The 17,534-nt window shown below is 38.8% G+C and overlaps 1 long non-coding RNA gene across 1 annotated transcript in view; it reads right to left on the bottom strand.

Moving 5' to 3' along the window:
* The window catches only part of LOC134761791 (uncharacterized), a 35,782-nt gene extending 20,711 nt beyond the window's left edge, over positions 1 to 15,071 (bottom strand). Inside the window, exon 1 of the long non-coding RNA XR_010140927.1 lies at positions 14,955 to 15,071. This is a non-coding gene — a long non-coding RNA (uncharacterized LOC134761791). The remainder of the gene's footprint in view (positions 1 to 14,954) is intronic.
* Positions 15,072 to 17,534: the final 2,463 nt, after the last annotated feature.

The following is a 17,534-nucleotide window of genomic DNA, read 5'->3' as shown; positions in this document are numbered from 1 at the left end:
ACCTCCATCAACCTTTGTGTTATTGTAAGGGTGGTAGCTATATGGATGAATCTATGTTCTAATCAAGTTTCAAATAGCAGAAAACACTCCTTGAGAGTCGAAACTTTTAAAATGATCATCTTTGGGGAACATTACAAATTTTCTCATCTGTGGCAGGCATTGCTGTGTTAAAGTTGTTATAATAAAAAAAACATATATTTTATTTTTTGAGATGGAGTCTCGTTCTGTCACCCAGGCTGGAGTGCAGTGGCATGATGTCGGCTCACTGCAACCTCTGCCTCCCGGGTTCCAGCAATTCTCCTGCCTCAGCCTCCCAAGTAGCTGGGATTATAGGTGCCCACCACCATGCCTGGCTAAGTTTTTTGTACTTTTAGTAGAGACAGTGTTTCACCATGTTGGCCAGGCTGGTTTCGAACTCCTGACCTCAAGTGATCTGCCTGCCTCGGCCTCCGAAAGTGTTAGGATTACAGGCGTGAGCCACCGCGCCTGGCCCAAAAGCTATATTTTTAACTTAAGTATAAATAAAGTAAGTATAAATAAAGTAAGTTTATTTATACTTATTTAAACATAAGTATAAATAAAGCTCTTGGATTATAACAACTTTAACACATTCCATAATAACATAGGAGCAATGGAAGATCTGGATTCAAATCCCCATCAGGTCATTTGCCAGCAATGCAGTGTTGAGCAAGTTGTTCAACTTCTCTAATCCTCAGTGTCCTCACGTATAAAGTGGGAATAGTTCAACCTTGCATGGATGTTCCAAGGGTTAGAGATAATATACAAGGCTTAGGACAAAATGGTAGAATTGATTTTATATTACTTATGTTCCCTATTGTCTAGGAAAGATTTAGGAAATCTAGTATTATATTAATAATGATAATGAGTGTTACTAGGGAATCCTATTTAATACTACTAAAGGCAAACATAAACCCTCATCATATATCTTGATTTTGTTCTTTACTTTGAAAATAGTTATCTTAAGCATGTGTAATAGAAAATCACATGATTTGGGAATGTATTTTTTATAAAATTAAAAAGAAATGGAGTATGTCAAGAATATGTCAAACTACCAAGTTTTTTTTTTTTTTTAATTTATTCTTGAGATGGAGTCTTGCTCTGTCACCAGGCTGGAGTGCAGTGACATGATCTCGGCTCACTGCAACCTCCACCTCCTGGGTTCAAGCAATTCTCCTACCTCAGCCTCCCGCATAGCTGGGACTTGTGGCATGCACCACCACTCCCAGCTAATTTTTGTATTTTTAGTAGAGAAGGGGTTTCACCATGTTGGCCAGGACTGTCTCAATCTCTTGACCTCATGATCCACCTGGCTTGGACTCCCAAAGTGCTGGGATTCCAGGCATGAGCCACCGTGCCCGGCCAAACTACCAATTTTTTGTTGTTTGTTTTTCTGTTTACATAGAAAAAACAGCATGATTAGATCTGAGTTCTAAAACATAACTTTGAGGAAACTGTTACAAAAAAAACACAGTTTGGGAGAAAGTTCCTCGAGATTCAAAGGCCATTTATTTAGAAGATTGTCTCTTAGAGTTAACAGAGATTGTGAGCTTGGACATAAGACACATTTAAAAAAGAATATTTCAGAAGTATAATCAATAAGACTTAGTGAATCATTGCACATGGGGGCGAGGTAAAGAAAAGTTGATGCCACCAATCTAAAAGGAGGAATACAAAAGGAGGTTCACAAAGAAGGTGAGGTTTTCATTTGGGAATGTGTTGATTTTAGGACATTCAGATGACTATCCAATGGACTGTAAACCCTGGGCCAATAGGCTCTCGGTAAATATAAGACACAGTGTTCCAGTGGGGATAAATGAAAGCACCTGAAAATGTAGAGAGAAGAGAAGAGGGCACAGGACCAAACCCTGAGAAGATTCATCCTTTGTGACATGTAGAAGAGGAGTTCAGAAGGGAAACCAGAGGAGGAAGAGCAGAGAGGGAAACTGGAGAAGGTGAGGACAGATTTTACCCACTTCCAGCTTTGTAGAGACTGACACCAGTCTCATGTGGCTTCTAAGATTTATCTTTTTCCTTTTTTTTCACTTTCCCCATTACTTGTTTTTGTTTTTAATTTACAAATTTTATTTTTGTAAATTGGCAAAAACTAATTGTATGTATTCATGGGTGCATAGTGATGTTTTGATGTATATAATGTATAGTGGTCAGATCAGAGTGATTAGCACATCCATCATCTCAAACATTTATCATTTGTTTGTGTTGGGAACATTCAATATCCTCCTTTCAGTCATTTGAAGCTATATAATATATTCTTGTTAGCTATAGTCATCTTACAGTGCTAGAGAACCCTAGAACTTCTTCCTCCTATCTAGCTGCAGTTTTGTGTACTTTAACAAATCTCTCCCTATCCCTTCCTTCCCTTGCCCTTCCCAGTCTCTAGTATCCTCTCTTCTACTTTTTACTTCTATGAAATCCACTTTTTAAAGCTCCCACGTGATTGAGAACATGCTGTGTTTAACTTTCTGTTCCTGGCTTATTTCACTTAACACAATATCCTCCATCCATGTTGCTGCAAATGACAAGATTTCATTCTTTTTTTATGGCTGAATAGTATTTCATTGTGTGTGTGTATATACACCACATTTTCTTTTCTTTTTTTTCACATAAACATACATCAATTTATTATTAATATATGTTAATATAGTATATTTTTTCATAAGTAGTGAACCAATATTGATGTAGTATTATTAACTAAAGCCATACTTTATTCAGATTTTCTTATTTTTTAGAAAACCAGTTTCTTTCTTTCTTTTCTTTTTGCTTCTTTTTTTGAGACAGAGTCTTGCTCTTTTGTCCAGTCTGGAGTGCAGTGGCGTAGTCCCGGCCCACTGCACCTTCCGACTCCTGGGTTCAAGCAACTCTCTGTCTCAGCCTCCCAAGCAGCTGGGACCACAGGCATGCACCACCACACTCGGCTAATTTTTTCCATTCTTAGTAGAGACCGGCCTTTACCATGTTGTCCAGACTGACCTTGAACTCCTGACCTCGTGATCCACACACCCCAGCCTCCCAAAGCTCTGGGATTACAGGCGTGAGCCACCGCGCCAGGCCAGAAATATACACCACATTTTCTTTAGGCATTCATCTATTGTTGGACACCTAGGTTGATTCTATATAATGGCTAGTGTAAATACTGCTGCAATAATCACGGGGGTGTAGATATCTCTTCAATATAATGATTCCCTTTTCTTTGGATAAATACCCAGTAGTGGGATTGCTGGATCATATAGTAGATCTATTTGTAGTTTTCTGAGGAACTTCCACACTGTTCTTCACAGTGGCTATGCTAGTTTACCAACAGTGTCAAACTGCCAATTTTTAAAAGTTTCATGAGGGAGAAAAATACTTTCTTATTAAATTGCTCTAGAAGCATAATTTTTCTTACCTGATGCATAACTTACTGTCTCATTTTAATCTGGTAGAAGTGTGACCTCCAGGGAATATATTTTAATTTGCTTTGTTTTGACTTAATAGTTACCTGTTGAACTAAGAGCTATTAGGGCCTTGATATGAGGGAGAGAGAGTTGTAATGTTAAATTCTTCAGTTATTTTGACATTAACTTATTGTTAAAGGGGGAAAAACCCCTAAGAAGTCTTTCTGCTTTGCTTTTATGCCAACAAGCAGAAATAAAATATATTTCACTTGGATTTTTCTAGTTATCATATTTATTTCCTTTGTGGAGTGGAAAACTGATAATTTTAGAAATCTGTATTTGCTCTAGCATATCTATTATCAAAATAGAATGCATTATTTAAATGCATTGTTTACTTTTCTAATGATTTTGTTTTTCTACACTGGGGCAGTGAAATTTCCCATCCTCTTTCATTACATCTATCTGCAATATCAAGCTATAAACATGTTTTTCCTGTTCTTTGTACATGACAAATATAGACAAATTTACTTACAGTGAAGACTATGGTTACTCTTTCTGTATAGATATAATGAGTCTTTTGCTTCTAAAGTAACATATCTCACAGTGGCATGTGGTGATGGTTTAAAAAGTGAGATGCAAAGGAAAACTTGAGAATAATATATTTTACCAAAATAAGTTAAAAAATAAAAAAAGTTCTTTCATGGAGATTTATTAGAAAAGCAATAACCTATCTTTTTGTGTAACAGATCTTCAAACACATATTAAGGCAGATTGCCCTGGTGTATTAATGGACCTTCGGTGGGAGCTGGCCAGTGTAGGAGCAGGGACATCAATCACGGTAGTTCATCCTGCCCAGTCATGCTGGATGGATGATGGGAAAGCAATCAACAGATAGCTGCAGTGTGGCTAAGTAGCTGTGGGTATTGAAGCATGGTAGGAGAATAACTGAGATAGTTAGCTATATAAAGAATGAACTTTTTAGTCAGAAGAAAAACAGTGAAACAACTCCCACCTCGGTCAAGAGATAAAATGCTGTCGTATTCTGGATGCCCCTTGTGTGTTCCTGTCAGATCACATCCTTCTTCTTCCTGGCTGAATTCTGTGTTTGATCACCTTACTTCTTCATAGTTTTATCCTCTATGTTGCATTTAAACTACTATATTGTTCTTTTTTTCCCTGTTTTTATGCTTTATGCAAATGGAATCCTAGCTAGGGATTCATCTTTGGCTTACTCCAGTGTCTCAGTATTAGATTTCCTTTTTTTTTTTTTTTAGATTTTTTTTCATATTACTATTTATTTTTTCTAGATTCAGGGGTACATGTTCAGGTTTGTTACATGGATATGTAACAGATAAATACCTATGATTCCATTTGTATGAAACTTAAAAACATAAAAAATGAATAATATGTTAGTTAAAATACAACATTGAGGATAAAACTATGAAGAAGTAAGGTGATAAAACATAAAACACAAAATTCAGCCAATATACAGGAATATATTGCATGATGGTGAGGTTTGGGCTTCTAGTGTACCCATCACCTAAACAGTGAACATTGTACCTAGTGGGTACTTTTTTTAGCCCTCTCCTCTCTCCTTCCTCTTTGGAGTCCCCAGTGTCTATTATTATTATTGGATTTTTAAGATTCATCCTTGTGGATGCATGCTGTTCCATGTGTTTCATTTTCACCTCTGCATATTCCAGTGTATGAACACACTACCACTTAGCTATCTGTTCTACTATTGATTGACATTTGTGTTGTTTCCTGTTTCTTTGGTGTTACTAACAAGTTACAAATACATGTACACATCTTCTTGTGTGTATGTGCATGAGTGTCCCTAGGAAATTTATCTGGTATTGGAAATACTGGGTCACCCAAGATATGCTTTTGAATAAGTGTGTTCCAAATTGGTTGTAATGACTGCAACAATGTATGCTTTCCTCAGCTGTGTAGGAGAGTTCCTGTTGCTTCAAATTCTTGCCAATACTTATTTCTCTACTACATTTGTAATGTGACTGTAGGCTTTACAGTCATAATGAACCTGGCTTCAAATTCAGGTCATGGTTTGTGATGCTAGGCTAATAATCTCTGCTTGCCAAGTTATTGTAATGATTATGTAATGCAATGTATTAAGAGATGCCTCTGTTAGTCTATTTGGGCTGCTATGCCAAAATGCCATAGACTGGGTAGCTTATAAAAAACACAAATTTATTTTGCACAGTTCTGGATGCTGGGAAGTCAAAGATTAAGTCACCAGCAGATTTGGTGTCTGGTGAAGGCCTGTGTTCTGGCTCACAGATGACACCTTCTTGTTGTGTCCTCACACAGCAGAAGGGGTGAGGGGTCTCTCAGGCTTCTTTTATAAGGCACCAATCTTATTCATGAAGGCCTTCATGACTCAATCACCTCGTGAAAGCCTCACTTCTTCTTCTTCTTCTTTTTTTTTTTTTTTGAGATGGAGTCTTGCTCTGTCGTCCAGGCTGGAGTGCAGTGGCACGATCTCGGCTTACTGCAACCTCCCGCTCTTGGGTTCAAGCGATTCTCCTGCCTCAGCCTCCCAAGTAGCTGGGACCACAGGTACTTGCCACCATGCCTGGCTAATTTACTTACAATGAAGTAATTTTTGTATTTTTAGTAGAGATGGAGTTTTGCCATGTTGGCCAGGCTGGTCACCATCACCTTGGGGCTGAGAATTTCAACACGTGAATATGATGAATGCATATTCCATATGATGCATACGCATATATTCATATGGGCAAACTGAGGAACAGAACACTTCATATGTGCCTGGGAATATTCTTTTTGTTGGGTTAAGAACAGGAATATTCACAGTGAAACCCTGTCTCTACTAAAAATATTTAAAAAATTAGCTGGGTGTGGTGGCGGGCGCCTGTAGTCCCAGCTTCTCGGGAGGCTGAGGCAGGAGAATGGCATGAACCCAGGAGGCGGAGCTTGCAGTGAGCCAGGATCGCACCACTGCACTCCAGCCTAAGCGACACAGCGAGACTCCATCTAAAACAAAACAAAACAAAACAAAACAAAACAAAAAAGAACAGGAATATTAAGGTATGTAGAACTAGTTATCTACATAACTAGACTAAAAAAGAACTTAGTCCAGGAAAATTTCATTCTGCATTCATCCTTAAATGCAGATGGGGATATCTTTCAGTTCCTGACAGTTTTTTTTAAGGGCATCTGTGGTGAATTAAAGATGGCCTCAAGTTATTTAAAATTCCTGCCATTGAGAGATCCATTTCTTCTCCCTTTGAATCTGAGCTGGCCTGGATTACTTTGATCAACGGAGTACAACAGAAGTGACATGATGCCAGTAGTGAGCCTGAATTTTAAGAGGTCTGACAGCTTCCTCTGTTCTTGGCATCTGATCCTACATCAGCCATCAGATAAGAAGCCTAACTACTCTGCTGAAGTAAACGTGTGGAGAGACCCTGATATTACCTAGTGAGGGAGAGGGGCTCAGCAGAACCCAGCCTTTTGCAATCTCTGCTGAGACATCAGGTGCATGAAAGAAGCATCATGGGCACTCTGGCCTAGCCCAGGCACCAGCTGAATAGCACGAGTGACCCCAGTTGATGACACATGGAGCAGAAGAATCACCTAGTTGAGGCCTTCTCAAATTTGTGACTTGGAAAATTATGAAACAAAGTGGATGCTGTTTTATGGCACTAAGTTTTGTGGTAGCTGTTACGCAGTTACATATCTAGAAGGGCAGGTTTTCAGGGGATGGTGGCTGGTATGGCACAATGCCCCATAATTCTGCTCCTGGCTAAAGTGTATTCTTATGTCTAACTCTAGAAATGGAGACTCTTTGTATATACAAGGACCAATAGCCATTCTAGCAGTGACTTGTGGGTTTTATTCACATCTTGAAAACTTAAGAACTGCAGTATATAAGCAACACAGATGATCTGTCCAACTCAGCCTTGGAAGTAGTGCCAATGGATACATAGTAAAAAGCTTAGATGACTTTCATGATGTCAGCCTCAAAATGTTTAGGATTTTCTTTTTTCTCAAACACCCTACCTTACTTTAATTGTATTTTATTATTTGCTAGTTAAACCCTGCATGAGCATTTTCCTGTTTTTAGCTAAAATGTTCTTATAAAGTAGTACCTCCTTTCATTGAGATAAAAGTATGTCTTTTAAGCTTTGAGTTGTATCCTGTAGGTCTGGCATATTAGGATTTAGTGAAAAAGTCTATATTACCATATTTACATTTCTATGAATTTACAGCCTTCAAATCTCCAAAATTGCCATATTTTGGTCTCTTGTTGTCATAGATTTTCATCGGTTTTCTAATAAAATAATTAGTTATCCTTCTCTAATTTTTTTTAAATTTCTAACATGTATTTTTTGAGGATTGGCAATTAATGTATGGGATGGAATAATTTTGTGTTCCATGTTGTGTCTGATCCTAGCATTCTGTTGGGTTTATGACTCACAGCAGCATGTTGGAATGATGTGGTGACCCTCTCCCTTCCCATTGATTGTGGATATTCCCAAAATATTTCTCATTGGCAGGGATCCTACAAGTCTACGTAGCCCTTTCCTTTCCCCAAGGGTTTGAATACTGTCTTTTGAAGCCTCAGTTTTTGCCTTGGGACCCAGTTCAAATAGCACGGACACAGATTAGTTCAGAAGCACAAACCTGTATCCATCAGACTTTGGGTGTCACCTCTGCCAGGTGATACCTGCTGAATTTGCCACCCAATCAAATTAAATCCTCTGGAGAGACCCTCAGCATAGAATAGATGATCACCCCTGGTGATTCTGCTGCCTAACCCATTCCCTTGACCTAAAAAGACACTTTTAGAGAGCCTAGTTTCAACTTATTTTTATTTCCTTATGGACCATGTAGTTGAGTCCAGGGTGACGCCAGGCCAAGCTCATCTAAGTGAAGACAGATTTTTTTTTTTCCTAGAAAACTAAAAACAAACAAACTCAACCTATTATTACGGAAATGTTCAAACATACACTGTCTTAGTCTTAGTCCATTTTCTGCTGCTTATAACAGAATATCTGAAAGTGAGTAATTTATATAAAAAAGGAATTTATTTCTTACAGTTATGGAGACTGAGAAATCCAAGGTCAGGGGAGCCACATCTGGTGAGGGCCTTCTTGTTGATTGGGACTTTCTAGAGTCTGGAAGCTGCACAAGTTATCACATGGCAAGGAGGTTGAGCATGCTAACATGCTAGCTCAGGTCTCTCTTCTTATAAAGTCACCAGTTCCTCTCCCATGATAACTCATTGATCCATTAACCTATTAGTCAATCAATTCCATTACCTTTCAATAGCCCCACTTCTCAATACTGACTGCCACATTGGGGATTGTTTCAACATGAGTTTTGGAGGGGATAAATATTCAAACCATAGCATACACAAAATAAAGAGAATAGAAAGGTAAACATCATGGGCCCATCACTCAGCTTTAACAATTATCAGTACATATCTAATCTTATTGCATCCATGTTCCTAGACACTCCCACCCCTAACTTCTCCCCACAACCCCACTGAATTATTTTAAAGCAAACCCCAGATATCCTATAACTTCATTTATAAATACTTCAGTATTTACCTCTAAAAGATAACAAATTCTTTTTTAACCAGAATACCATATCATGTCTACAATAGTTATTAATATTTTCAGGAAACAGTTTAATGTATTCCAATAAAATAACTTGAGCCCTTATGATAGTATTAATGTAGGCTTAAATGGCTTTTCCTAAAATGCATTACCTATCTTTATGCACTCAGTATGAAATCATCCAGCAATTCATCTTCATCCACTTGACATACACTATTGAAGGAAGTTTAAAGCTTATCTACAACCTCTGCTTTCTACACAGTCACCTTTCTTTATATTAGCATTAAATAAGTTCGATTTGAGCACTAATCTCTAGGGGAAGAAATGTTGTTCTTGACACATCTCCACCCAGGGAAAGTTGTACTCAGTATTTACCCTGTCATCTCCCATCTTTATAAACCAATTCCCCATCCACATCAAAACATTCACATCAGAATATTTCTTTCATCTGCTATTTAAAAAAATAAAAAAGAAACTATTATTATCTAGAGAATTTTCAATCAGCTTTATTGAGGTATAATTTACATACAATAAAATCCACCTATTTGATGTGGACAATTCAATGAGTTTTGAAAATGTGTGCAACCATATAACAGCCACTACAATCAAGATATAGAATACTTATTCCAAAAAGTTCCCACACGTGTCCACCAATACTCTACAGCATGGCCTATGGTAATAACCAATCTGCTTTCTATCATTATAGTTTTATTTCTAAGATTTCATAGAAATGAAATATTTTGTGTCTGGCTTCTTTCACTTAGCCTAATGCTTTTTAAGTTCATTCCTGTATCAGTAGTTTGTTCCTTTTTATTGCAGAGTAGTATTGCATTCTATAAATATACCACAATTTGTCTATCCATTCATCAGTTGATGAATACCTATGTTTGGGTTTTTCCAGTTTTGGGTCATTATGACTATATCTCCTATGAACAGGCATGCCTGTTTCAAAATATCTCATGTAGTCAGGCACGATGGCTCACGTCTGTAATCTCAGCACTTAGGGAGGCAGAGGCAGGAGGACAGCTTGAGCCCAGGAGTTCTAAACCTGCCTGGACGATATAGCAAAACCCTGTTCTCCCCGCCCAAAAAAAAAAGACCAAAAAACCCTCGTGTATTCTGTAAATATATATATCTACCATGTACCCACAAAAATTTAAAAAATAAAAAACAGAAAATCTTATTGATCTTGGGTTAGGCAAAGATTTTTTTAATACAACACAAAAATATATATATGTATATATGTATATATATTTCTGCTGTGCAGAAGCCTTTTAACTTGATGTGATCCCATTTGCCCATTTTTGCTTTGGTTGCCTATGCTTATGGGGTACTGCTCAGGAAATTTCTGCCAGACCAATTTCTTAGAGATTTTTCCCAATGTTTTATTGTAGTAGTTTCATAGTTTGAGGTCTTAGATGTAAGTCTTTAATCCATTTCGATTTGATTTTTGTGTATGGTAAGAGATAGGGGTCTAGTTTCATTCTTCTGCATATGGACAGCCAGTTTTCCCAGCACTATTTATTGAAGAGATTGTCTTTTCCCCAGTGTATGTTCTTGGGATCTTTGTCAAAAATGAGTTCACTATAGGTAGGTGGATTTGTTTCTGGGCCCTGTGTTCCACTGGTCTATGTGTCTATTTTTGTGCTAGTACCGTGCTGTTTTGGTTACTATAGCTCTGTAGTATAATTTGAAGTCAGGTAATGTGATTCCTCCAGTTTTGTTCTTTTTGCTTAGGATAGCTTTGGCAATTTTGGGTCTTTTGTTATTCCATATGAATTTTAGGTTTGTTTTTTCTATTTATGTGAAGAATGTCATTGGTATTTTGATAGGGATTGCATTGAATCTGTAGATTGCTTTGGGTGGTAATCACATTTTAACAATATTGATTCTTCCAATCCGTGATCATGGAATCTTTTTCCATTTTTGATGTCCTCTTCAATGTCTTTCATCAGTGTTTTCTAGTTTTCGTTATGAGATCTTTCACTTCTTTGGATTAAATTAATTCCTAGGTATTTAATTTTATGTGTGGCTATTATAAATGGGATTACTTTTAAAATTTCTTTTTCACATTGTTCACTGTTGGTATATATATAAACACTATTGATTTTTGTATGTTGATTTTGTATCCTGCAACTTTGTTGAATTTGTTTATCAGTTCTAATAGTTTTCTTGTGGAAAACTTGGGTTTTTCCAAACATGGTATCATATCATGTGCAAACAAAGATAATTTGGCTTCTTCCTTTCCAATTCGGAAGGAAAGGAAGTGTGTCTTTACAGCTTTCTCTTGTCTGACTGCTCTAGTGAAGAATTCCAGTACTATGTTGAATAACAGTGGTGAAAGTGGGCATCCTTGTCTTGTCCAGATCTTACAGGAAAATCTTTTAGTATTTTCCCATTCAGTACGATAGTAGCTGTGGGTCTGTCATATATCCCTTTTATTTTGGTGAGGTGTGTTCCTTCTATACACAGTTTTTGAGGACTTTATCATGAAGAGATACTGAATTTTGTTAAATGCTTTTTCAGCATCAATTGAAATGATCTTGTGGTTTTGTCCTTCATTCTCTTGGTATGATGTATCATATCGATTTACATATGTCGAACCATCCATGTAGTCCTGAAATTAATCCCTTTTGGTCATGATGAATGATCTTATTAATGAGTTGTTGAATTTGGTTTGCTAGTTTTTTGTTGAGAATTTTTGCATCAAGGTTCCTCAAAGATATTGGCCTGTAGTTTTCTTTCTTTGATGTGTCTTTGCCTGGTTTTGGTATTAGAGTAACACTCATAGAATGAGTTTGGAAACATTCCTTCCTCCTCTGTTTTTTTGAAATAGTTTGAGTAGAGTTAATGTTAGTTCTTCTTTAAATGTTTGGTAGAATTCAGCAGTGAAGCCATTGGGTCCCAGGTTTTCTTTGCTGGGAAACGTTTTATTACAGTTTCAATTTCATTACTTGTTATTGGTCTGTTCAGGTTTTTGATTTCTTCATGGTTCAATCTTGGTAGATTGTATGAGTCTAGGAATTTGTCCATTGCTTGTTGGTTTTTCAATTTATTGGCATATAGCAGCTTTTAGTAGCCTATAATGATCCTTTGAATTTCTGTGGTATTTGTTGTAATGTCTCCTTTTTCATCTCTGATGTTATTTATTTGAGTCTTCTCTGTTTTTCTTTGTTAGTCTGGCTAAAGATCTGTTGATTTTATCTTTTCAAAAAACCAAGTTTTTGCTTCATTGATCCTTCTGTTGATGAAATCTGTCAGCTTTTATTTGTCTGGGAAAGACTTTATTTCTCCTTCTTTTTTTTTTTTTTTAATAGAGACGGGCGCTCTCCATGTTGCCCATGCTGGTTTTGAACTCCTGGGCTCAAGTGATCCACCCACCTCAGCTTCCCAAAGTGCTAGGATTACAGGTGTAAGCCACCAGGCTTGGCCTCTCCTTCACTTTTAAAGGATATTTTCGCTGGATACACTTTTCTAGGAAACCTTCTCTTTAATGCCAAGAACTCTTAGATTTGCCCTTTTGAGGTTATTTTTTAGATTTCCTAGGTATGTTTCATTCTTTTAAATCCTTTTTCTTTTGTCTCTTCTGACTGTATATTTTCAAATAACATGTCTTTAAACTTACTAATTCTTTCTTCTTCATCAATTCTGCTTTTAAGAGACTCTGATGCATTTTTCAGTACGTTAATTGCATTTTCAACTCCAGAATTTCGCTTGATTCTTTTTAAACATTTCTATCTCTTTGTCAAATTTTTCTGAGAGGATTCTGAATTCCTTCATGTTATCTTAAATTTCATTGAGTTTCCTCAAAACAGCTATTTTGAATTCTCTGTCTGAAAGATCATGTATCTCTTTCTGTCCAGGATTGGTCCCTGGTGCCTTATTTAGTTTGTTTGGTGAGGTTATATTTCCCTGGGTAGTCTTGGTGCTTGCGGATGTTTGTTGGTGTTTGTGCATTGAAGAGTTAGGTATTTATTGTAGTCTTCATAATCTGGGCTTGTTTGTAATCATCCTTCCAGATATTGAAGGGACTTGGGTATTGTCATCTAAATTTTTGGTCACTGCAACCATATCTGCATTAGGGGGCATCCCAAGTCCAGTAATGCTGTGGCTCGTGCAGACTTGTAGAGGTACCACATTGGTGGTATTGGATAAGATCCCAAAGAATTCCCTGGATTACCAGGGGGACATTCTTGTTTTCATCGCTAACTTTCTCCCAAACAAATGTAGTCTCTCTGTGCTGAGCTGCTTGGAACTGGGGGAGGGGGTGACACAAATACCCCGTGGCCACACCACTAGGACTGCACTGGGTCAGACCTGAGGCCAGCACAGCAGTCAATATTACATAAGGCCCATGGTAACCACTGGCTGGCTACTGCCTATGTTCCGTCAAGACCCTAGGGCTCTAAATTCAGCAGGTGGTGAAGCCAGTCAGGCTTGTGTTCTTCTTTTCAGGGTAGTGAGTTCTTCCTGGCCCTGGGGGGTCCAGAAATGCTGTCCAGGAGCCAGAGCCTTGAGTCAGACATCTTAGGAATCTACCTGGTGCTCTATTCTACTGTGGCTGAGCTGGCACCAATGCAACAAGACAAAGTTCTTCCCACTCTTTCCTCCTCTTTCCACAAGTAGAGGAGTTTATCCCTGTGGCCGCCACCACCCCAGGCCCATGGCATGTACTGTTTGGCTCTCACTGATGTTCACTCAAGGCCCAAGGGCTCTTCAGTCAGCATGTGGTGAATGCTACCAGGCTGGGGACTCTCCCTTCAGGGTAGTGGGCTCCCCTCTGGCTCAGGGCAGGTCCAGAAGTGTCTTCTAAGGGCCAAGACCTCGAACTAGGGATCCCAGGAGTCTGCTTGGTGCTCTAACCCCACTGAATTCAGCCATTTTTGCATTGCTATAAAGAAATACCTGAGACTGGGTAATTTGTAAAGAAAAGAGGTTTACTTAGCCCATAGTTCTTCAGGCTTTACAGGAAGCATGGTACCCACATCTACTCAGTTTCTGAGGAGGCTTTAGAAGGCTTCCAATCATGGCAGAAGGCAAAGAGGAAGCAGGCATGTTACATTGCAAAAGCAGGAGCAAGCAAGACAGAAAGTGGGGAGGGGGGTGCCACATACTTTTAACCATCCAGATCTCATGTGAACTCAGAGTGAGAGCTCACTTACCACCAAGGGGATGGCTGAAGCCATTCATGAAGGATCCACAACCATGATTCAAACACCTCCCACCAGGCCCCACCTCTAGCATTGGGGATTACATTTCAACATGAGATTTGGGTGGGGACAAATATCCAAACTATGTCAACCACTGTGGCTGAGCTGGTACCTAGGCTGCAAGGCAAAGTCCTCTTTACTTGTCCCTCTCCTTTTCTCAAGCAGAAGGAGTCTCTCCCTATAGTGACCACAGCTGGGAAGCTGGCATGTCTCTGAATCTTACCCAAGCACCACCTGGTGCTTATTCATCAGTGCTACCACTGATGATTATTCAGGGCCCAGGATCTCTTTAGTCAGCAGATGATACATCTTGTGAGGACTAGGACCTTCCCTTCAAGGGAGTGGGTTGCCTTCTGGCCAGTGATGTGTCTAAAAATTTCATCCAGGAGCTAGGGCCTGGAATGGGGCCTCAAATCTCTGCCTGGTGCCCTATCCTACTGTGACTGAGCTGGTATCCATGTTGCAAGGAAAAGTCCTTTTTACTCTTCCTCCTCTGCCTCTCAAGTAGAAGGAAGGAGTCTCCTGAAGCTGTGAGCTGCACTGCCTGGGGTAGGGAGAGGGGTGGCGTATACACTTCCTTGGCTGCCCTGGCTAATGTCTCACTAGGTCACATTCCCCACAAGTCCACTGGCTCTGAGCCCAGCACAGCACCAGGCTGTGCCCAGGAATTTCAGTCCTTATGGCATAGACTGCCTTTCAAGCTTATTTAGAACAACAGAGCATTTTACCTCATGGTGGCAGAACTTGCTGGAATTCAACTTTTGCCTGCTGGGATGGGTAGGGCTGGTCTAAATCCTCCCTCTGTGGGTGCTAGGTGAATTCTATTTGGTGTTCCTTTCTGCTGTGACAGGACAACAGTGAGTTCCAAAGCCCCACAATTACTGTGTTCTTCCTCCCTCAAGCACACTGATTCTATCTGTGTGCCACATGGTTGCAGCTGGGGGTGGAGAAGAGGTGGGGCTGGCAGTTAAAGACTGTCTTTCCTAGCCTCTTTAGTGCCTCTTTCAGTGATATGAAGTAAAACTAAGTACTGTGACTACTCACCTGATTTTTTGTTCTTATGAAGGTGGATTTTTTTTTTTTTTTTTGCATGGATAGTTTTTCAGTTTGGTATTCTAGGGTGAACCATTGATAGAGGCTTCTATTGGGCCATCTTACTCCCAGATTTTCAGTTTTCTTCTAGATATTTTATAGTTTTAGCTTTTACGTTTAGGTATATGATCCATTTTGAGTTACTTTTTGTAGAGAGTTGAAGTTCATTTTTATTTTTATTATGTTTTTTTTATTATACTTTAAGTTCTAGGGTACGTGTGCACAACGTGCAGGTTTGTTACATAGGTATACATGTGCCATGTTGGTTTGCTGCACCCATTAACTCATCATTTATATTAGGTATTTCTCCTAATGCTATCCCTCCCCCTGCCCCCCACCCCCACGACAGGCCCCCATGTGTGATGTTCCCCATCATGTGTCCAAGTATTCTCATTGTTCAATTCCCACCTATAAGTGAGAACATGCGGTGTTTGGTTTTCTGTCCTTGTGATAGTTTGCTCAGAATGATGGTTTCCAGCTTCATCCGTGTCCCTGCAAAGGACATGAACTCATCCTTTTTTATGGCTGCATAGTATTCCATGGTGTATATGTGCCACATTTTCTTAATCCAGTCTATCATTGATGGACATTTGGGTTGGTTCCAAGTCTTTGCTATTGTGAATAGTGCCATAATAAACATACGTGTGCATGTGTCTTTATAGTAACATGATTTATAATCCTTTGGGTGTATACCCAGTAATGGGATTGCTGGGTCAAATGGTATTTCTAGTTCTAGATCTTTGAGGAATCGCCACACTGTCTTCCACAATGGCTGAACTACTTTACACTCCCACCAACAGTGTAAAAGCATTCCTATTTCTCCACATCCTCTCCAGCATCTGTTGTTTCCTGACTTTTTAATGATTGCCATGCTAACTGGTGTGAGATGCTGTCTCATTGTGCTTTTGATTTGCATGTCTCTGATGACCAGTGATGATGAGCATTTTTTCATGTGTCTGTTGGCTGCATAAATGTCTTCTTTTGAGAAATGTCAGTTCATATTCTTTGCCTACTTTTTGATGGGGTTGTTGTTTTTTTCTTGTAAATTTGTTTAAGTTCTTTGTAGATTCTGAATACTAGCCCTTTGTCAGATGGGTAGATAGCAAAAATTTTCTCCCATTATGTAGATTGTTTGTTCACTCTGATGGTAGTTTCTTTTGCTGTGCAGAAACTCTTTAGTTTAATTAGACCCCATTCATCTATTTTGGCTTTTGTTGCCATTGCTTTTGGTGTTTTAGTCATGAAGTCCTTGCCCATGCCTATTTCCTGAATGGCATTGCCTAGGTTTTCTTCTAGGGTTTTTATGGTTTTAGGTCTAACATTTAAGTCTTTAATCCATCTTGAATTAATTTTTCTATAAGGTGGACGGAAGGGATCCAGTTTCAGCTTTCTACATGTGGGTAGCCAGTTTTCCCAGCACCATTTATTAAATAGGGAATCCTTCCCCCATTTCTTGTTTTTGTCAGGCTTGTCAAAGATCATGTGGTTGTAGATGTGTGATGTTATTTCTGAGGTCTCTGTTCTGTTCCAGTGGTCTATGTATCTGTTTTGGTACCAGTATCATGCTGTTTTGGTTACTGTAGCCTTGTAGTATAGTTTGGAGTCAGGTAGTGTGATGCCTCCAGTTTTGTTCTTTTTGCTTAGGATTGTCTTGGCAATGTGGGCTTTTTTTTGGTTCCTTATGATCTTTAAAGTAGTTTTTTCCAATTATGTGAAGAAAGTCTTTCATAGCTTGATGGGGATAGCATTGAATCTATAAGTTTCCTTGGGCAGTATGGCCATTTTCATGATATTGATTGTTCCTACCCATGAGCATGGAATATTCTTCCATTTGTTTGTGTCCTCTTTTATTTCATTGAGCAGTGGTTTGTAGTTCTCCTTGAAGAGATCATTCATATCTCTTGTAAGTTGGATTCCTAGGTATTTTATTCTCTTTGTAGCAATTGTGAATGGGAGTTCACTCATGATTTGGCTCTCTGTTTGACTGTTAATGGTGTATAGGAATGCTTGTGATTTTTGCACATTGATTTTGTATCCTGAGACTTTGCTGAAGTTGCTTATCAGCTTAAGGAGATTGTGGCTGAGACGATGGGGTTTTCTAAATATACAATCATGTCATTTGCAAACAGGGAAAATTTGCCTTTCTCATTTCCTAATTGAATACACTTTATTTCTTTCTCTTGCCTGATTGCCCTGGCCAGAACTTCCAACACTAT

This window comes from Pongo abelii, chromosome 6, assembly GCF_028885655.2.
Source record: "Pongo abelii isolate AG06213 chromosome 6, NHGRI_mPonAbe1-v2.0_pri, whole genome shotgun sequence".
NCBI lineage: Eukaryota > Metazoa > Chordata > Mammalia > Primates > Hominidae > Pongo > Pongo abelii.
Note: the sequence above shows the minus strand (reverse complement) of the source record. Positions and strands in the feature narration are given on the sequence as shown.